The sequence below is a fragment of the Brachyhypopomus gauderio genome, unplaced genomic scaffold (assembly GCF_052324685.1).
Source record: "Brachyhypopomus gauderio isolate BG-103 unplaced genomic scaffold, BGAUD_0.2 sc255, whole genome shotgun sequence".
In the NCBI taxonomy this organism is placed as follows: domain Eukaryota; kingdom Metazoa; phylum Chordata; class Actinopteri; order Gymnotiformes; family Hypopomidae; genus Brachyhypopomus; species Brachyhypopomus gauderio.
Window position 1 is genome coordinate 131,897 of NW_027507076.1, and position 7,060 is coordinate 138,956.

The window sequence follows — 7,060 nt, forward strand, 5'->3', positions numbered from 1 at the left end:
ACATCAGGTTCTTGGAAGACCAACATGCAGGCACACATGCCCAACAATCACTAATGTTCACCCAAACAGATGCTGCATAAGCAATGAGGACATGTAAATAATGAAAGACAATCTGCATAATTTATGATAAATTCATTATTGCTGCAGATATTTAAAGAGCATAGGGAACACGCGCACACACACGCGCGCACACACACACACACACACACACTACTTTCCTACACACCATCACCCAGAACTGTGGACAAGCACGTTCACATTTTGTCATTAGTCTTTCACCCTCTGTCCATCACAGCTTCTCTCTCCCACTCTCTTCTCTCCCACTTGTGTTTCACCAACTCTCACACACACACACACACACACACACACACACACACACACACACACACACACACACACGCACGCACGCACACACACCATAAGAAGGTCATTTTGCGGTTGGGATGGCTTTAATCTTCATAAAGCACCAGGATCAAATTACATACCAGATACCACACAAGTCATACCCAGCAGTTATGTGTGTGTGTGTGTGTGTGTGTGTTTGTGGAGAGACAGAGTGAGACACAGACAGAGAGAGGTGAAAGAGTTCTAGAAAACCTGACTGTTAATATAGATGTCTGCTGCAGTTTGTGTGTCTGTGTGTTTTTTGTGTGCTTTTGATTTGTTTTAGTGGTCTCTAAATATCTGTTTGGGGAGTTGTGTAGCCGAGCAGAGTGACTACGTGAGTGTGGAGAGCTAAACCACAGCCTGCTCCCCTCCACTGGGCCTGCAGTGAAACCCTGGCCTACTCTGCCTAATTAAACAGCACTGATCGGTTTAAACACCCACACACACACACGGAGACAAGCCTGAAACAGCAGCTCATCCCCCGACGGCCCCCGGTGCTTCCTAGCGTCAGCCACACACCTCCACATGGGGGGGGGGGGGGGGGGGGGGGATTACACCGTTGCCCAGAGTGTGGTCATCTTCCATCTCGGAAGCTCACGACAGCGCTGCGATGGGGCCGTGACCGCGTCCTCTCCCACGGTAGCGCCATCATCAGATGCACCGGCACAAACTAACCAATAGAAGCAGTCTCCTCGCTGCCCGGACCACTGCTGACTCCAGTGGCATGTACAGAGACACCTCATTATACAGGAGCCTTCTCACTGCTTACTAAGTGGCCGCACAGGCTTGACTAACACTGTAATAAATTTTAAATCAATATCCCTCGGTTGCTCCAAACGCATTTGGGTGCAAATGGATCTCGGAGAAGAAAGGAGCTTGTTTAAGAGCCAGCTGCCACACGCACACATACACACATCTCTCTCACAAGATCTTCATTTGCACGATGATGATGATGATGATGATGTGATTCCCAGTTCCAGAAAGCTGTGATGGTTGTGCCTACTGACTAGACAATTAACACGCACACGTTTTTGCACGTTCTTGCTACTCTAGATTACTGGATCATGCTTAACTCTTCCCTGCCTAATAACAGGGAGATTTGTCTGGATCCTGTCACTCGTCGATCTGAAGCGTTTGTCCTAATCGTGTAATGTGTGACAGATTTCGTTGCCGTGATTACAAGCACCTCCCCGTGCTACCCTTACCCTAACATCTCACTCAACAACAAAGGTTGGCATGACAACAACGCTCCATAATCTTGTTCCGAGGAGACTATTAGGAGAGTAATGTGGGTTTATACACAAATGAGGATTAAAGCGTTAAACGGCTAATGTCGCATTCGGCGCCGAGGCGGCTGTGGCCTGCTGGGCCTGCGGAGCGAGCCTGCGGTCTGAACCGCGGCCGCACTGAGACCGCTCGGACGCCGGATCCACCGGCCGCTCACACCACACAGTCCCTTCACTCGGAAAGCAGCGGGTCACCACATCAGGGCTCAAACACAACAGTGTAAGCCACCCAGGAGTCTTCCAGAAGATTACAATTCCCGCTTTTTTAAATGCATGTCTATGAAGATAGCTTTTTTTTGGTAGCTCTTTTTAATCGTTATTTTTCCTCTTTGACCACTGGTGAAGCAGCACTGATGAAGACATGTGATTTTTAAATAAGACATGCCTCTCTCTCTCTCTGATCTTACCACTGCTGTTGTCCTGGCTAAGAAGCTATTGAAAATTAATCCGTTATGCATGAAAGCTAAACAAAAGTTCCTTTACATTCTTTATTCCAATTCTAGACATAAACTACGATTATAAAGGAGCATTACTGGCTGAAACTAGACCAACGAAAATGAGACTAACATTTCTGACAAAGGCGTAACGTCTGGCACTCTGAAAGACTACAGACCTCAAAACTTGCTTTCTTCTGAAATCCTTGTTAAAAGTAAATCATTTGTGAGTCTGCTCTGTGTTCTAAGCAATTCAAAATGATTGAAGTCAAGTGTTTTTTGAAATGCAGTTTGGAAAACTATCTTCACTCTGTCTGGATTCCCTGTTGAGGACATCTTGTCTCCTGAAGGCCAACAGCACCAAGGAACTGGAGCCAAATCCCATGTAAAGGAACTGAACTTTGTTCTTGAAACGGATCAAGTTCATCCACTGACTGCTGTAATCTGGCTAAATGCCACATCATGGTTAATGGCACATTATATGCAAGCCGGCATCTGGTTGGAAGATTCTACCACATCACCTGGAAATTCTCATTATTAACATGTATTTAGTTTGGGTTCATAATCACTGGAAGTGAAGGAGTCTCCTCGAGCCTCCTTTTCTATCTTAAAAGCTGAATTAGTCTCGGATCAGTGTTCCTCCCTATCAGCGTCTGGCAACATTACACTAAAATGTGATTAATACATTACCCTTTATTCTCTTCGTACTTTTACCTCAAATCCTCTTTTTCGCCCACATTCACGAAGCCGCGAGCACCTCGGGCTGGTTGCGCGTGATCAGGCTTAGCTCGCACGCTGATAAGAGCTCGCGCTGTCTAGCCGCGTGCTTAGCCTACATCCGTCAACTCAGCCGCTACACCAAGTTTGTGTCATCCGCAGCTCAGAGCTGGGCCGTGCACGCTAAGCGCTAACACGGTGGCAAGGAGTTATCGCTGACGCAGGTTCTAGATGCTGGATCTCTGCGGTGTGGTTTACATTATGATAGCACTGAATTTCCGCACGAGGTAGCAGATCCCCAACGTTCAGGAATGTAGAATGTGGAACGGAAAGGTCTACCCATTTCACCAAAACCTCCTTTGCATATTTAATTAGAAGCCTCAGCTTAAGCACGCGTGGCATGTCTGCCTCCTGCTAATGGCTTGTTTATGCCGGCTTTCTGCAATTTGGGCTATGACTGCATAATTTGCTGGTGGTAATAACGGCATGCAGCTTGACAGAGAGGCACTTAGCGGTCCGGTCAGAATAAATAAATAAATAGTAATAAATAAAACTGGTATGTGTGTCTGAGGGGAACACATAACTCCGTGACAATTGCAGTGGCCAAACACACAGGAGGAGTCCAATCAACACGACTTGGAAAAGAGAGAGAGAGAGAGAGAGGACAAAAGAATCACTAAGTGGAGGAGGAATCATGGGGTATCAACAGGAAAAGAAGTGCAAGAACAGAGAGAGAGAGAGAGGGAGAGAGAGGAAGAAAGAGAGAGAGGGGGGGGGGGGGGGGGGGGGGGGGGGGAAGAGCGGGCACACAAAGTTTCATTTCCAATTGCACTGAGATGCCCCTGCTACAGCAATTAAGAAGTGTCTCACCAAAAGCAATCAATTCAATCAACCATAACAAAATGGAAGCAAAAACAATCAGGACTGCGACAGCTGCAACCTACCTCTATCTACCTCATCATTATTCTCTCTCTCTCTCTCTATCTACCTCATCATTATTCTCTCTCTCTCTCTCTATCTACCTCATCATTATTCTCTCTCTCTCTATCTACCTCATCATTATTCTCTCTCTCTCTATCTACCTCATCATTATTCTCTCTCTCTCTCTCTATCTATCTACCTCATCATTATTCTCTCTCTCTCTCTCTCTATCTACCTCATCATTATTCTTTCTCTCTCTCTCTCTCTCTCTCTCTCTCTCTATCTACCTCATCATTATTCTCTCTCTCTATCTATCTACCTCATCATTATTCTCTCTCTCTCTATCTACCTCATCATTATTCTCTCTCTCTCTCTCTCTATCTACCTCATCATTATTCTCTCTCTCTCTCTCTCTCTCTATCTACCTCATCATTATTCTCTCTCTCTATCTACCTCATCATTATTCTCTCTCTCTATCTACCTCATCATTATTCTCTCTCTCTCTCTCTCTCTCTCTATCTACCTCATCATTATTCTCTCTCTCTCTCTCTCTACCTCACCATTATTCTCTCTCTCTCTCTCTCTCTACCTCACCATTATTCTCTCTCTCTCTCTCTCTACCTCATCATTATTCTCTCTCTCTCTCTCTATCTACCTCATCATCATTCTGTCTCTCTCTCTCTATCTACCTCATCATCATTCTGTCTCTCTCTACCTCACCATCATTCTGTCTCTCTCTACCTCATCATCATTCTGTCCCTCTCCAATCACTATCATTCTGTCTCTCTCCCTCCATCTCTCTTTTCCCTTACTATGTAAGTCTCCCTTTCTCTCACTCTCTGTATCCCTCTACCCCAAAGGGCCAAAGAGCAGGAGATGGAGAGAGAGAGAGAGGGGGGGGGGGGGGGGAGAGGCAGAGAGCAGGAGATGGAAAGAGGGAGAGGCAGAAAGCAGGAGATGGAGAGAGAGAGGGAGAGATAGAGAGGAAGAGAAGTGGAGCAGGAGAGATGGGCAGGACTAAGATCAAATGAAGGGTGCCTTGCCTTTCATAAAGAGCAGAGCTGTGCTTTCACAGGTCTGGCTCCTAGTGTTGCCCTGGCTCTCATATTAAAGCCTGCATGCCCAGAATATAAGCCCATTAACCCCATCACCAGGCCATGGATGATGGAACACACAGAAATATGTGTAAGTATTAACTTTACCAATTTGCATAATCATGCAGTCACCGAATGGGAGTATGAATGTGTGTACGTTCTGGAGATCACACGAGTCCTGTTGTAAACCAGCCCTTTAGCTAGATTCAGAATCATGGATGCATAGCCCTTGTTTTTAACTAAGACCTCTCTAAGACCTCAGAGAACAGATATCCAGAAATGAGGTCCAGGACATAAAGGCTAAACGATTTGGCGTTTAGCTGCTGACCTTCTGGCGCTCACACCAGTGCTGGATGAAGCAGAGCTTCACTCATGGACACACAGCCCTCCAGCTGCCGGGGAGATCATGCAATGATCAGGAGGCTTGAATTCCAAACCCTCTTAATGAAAGACTAATGAATGTCTTTAAAACATGTCAGCACACGCAGGAGCAGCGATCCCATCAGTGGAAAACAAACAAAAACCAAAAATACCAAAAACATCGAACTTGTTTTTTTTTTTTTAACACAAAACTGAGCCATCAACTTCACAGCTACACAACTACACAGCATGCAGAATCATTAGAGAGCAACAGGAATCAGATTCTCCACTCGACCCCGTTATGCTACGTTTTAGAAACAGTTGGTTTAACAGGGATCTCCCGTTGCACACAGCCACGCATATTAAGAATAGTGCACAAAGGACATTTTTAGCATGCAGTCCATCTTGTGCAACATCCCCCGAAGGTGTGTGTGAGGGCGAACGCATGTCTAATTAATTGTTTCCCACACCTCCAGGCATGTGGCAAGGTGACGCTTTCGTCCATTTTCTATTTAAATCGACGCTCTGACCACTGGAGCCGCTCGATGGCGCGGGTCGTGTTCCCTTCTTCTGGGCTGCGGCCCCCGTTGGAGGAGACTGAGGGTCTGGTGCTGTGGGAGGCGGCCTGGGGGAGGGAGTGGGAGGAGCTTCAGTCTGCTCACCTCAGAAGCTGTACTTGCTAAACGAACGTATATGCAAATCCGCTTTTTATTTTGCATAAATGCTAATGGTGTTGCTGTAGATGAAATGCTTTTTGCTTTCACAGCTAAATCATGTGTAGACCATCCCTTGACTGCAAGCTAACAGCTAAATATGCAGTATCTAACTACAACAGGCACAAAAATTAACTTCTCCAAACCTAACCAGCAACCTACAGGGAGCTGTCTTTCTCTGTTTAAATTAACTCGCCGTGTGTGTGCGCTCATGTGTGTGTGTGTGTGTGTGTGTGTGTGTCTCTTCATTAGTTCCCAACTCTCACATTAAGGCCCTGTCTCCCTCTTCATCTCTCACTTGCAGCCTCTCCCATCATGTTCCAAGGTGTCTCCTCACGTTGGACATGGCTGAAGGTGACAAGGTGAGCATAATATTCCACTGTCCGCTTGCACACACACAGTCTGCCAGGACCATCCTCGTGGGGTATTACGTCTCACTATTATAGTGCTATAACTTCATTTCCCCCATGATGGAGCGTGATGCCTCTTCTCTTTAATGTGGGGTGAGCCGTGAGCACACTCTAATGTGGGGTGAGCGCACTCTAATGTGGGGTGAGCGCACTCTAATGTGGGGTGAGCCGTGAGCGCGCACTAACGTGGGGTGAGCCGTGAGCGCGCACTAACGTGGGGTGAGCCGTGAGCGCGCACTAATGTGGGGTGAGCAGTGAGCGCGCACTAATGTGGGGTGAGCAGTGAGCGCGCACTAATGTGGGGTGAGCAGTGAGCGCACTAATGTGGGGTGAGCAGTGAGCGCACTAATGTGGGGTGAGCAGTGAGCGCACTAATGTGGGGTGAGCTGTGAGTGCACTAATGTGGGGTGAGCTGTGAGTGCACTAATGTGGGGTGAGCTGTGAGTGCACTAATGTGGGGTGAGCTGTGAGTGCACTAATGTGGGGTGAGCTGTGAGTGCCATCCAGATTGTCCCTGACTGTGTCTGTTTGGTTCACCAGAGGCAGACGAAGGCGTGCACAGAGAACCTCATCTGCTCCCTTTCATCGCTCCTTCCTCACAACTCCTCCCTCCTCCTCCTCCTCTCCTGCTCACCCGTCAGCCCACACAGCCCCGCCTCCTCCCCCTGCCACTCAGACTCCTCCCCCTTCACACTCCCCACTGTCCCCAATGATCCTCTGAAAGTCAGTCACACCGAT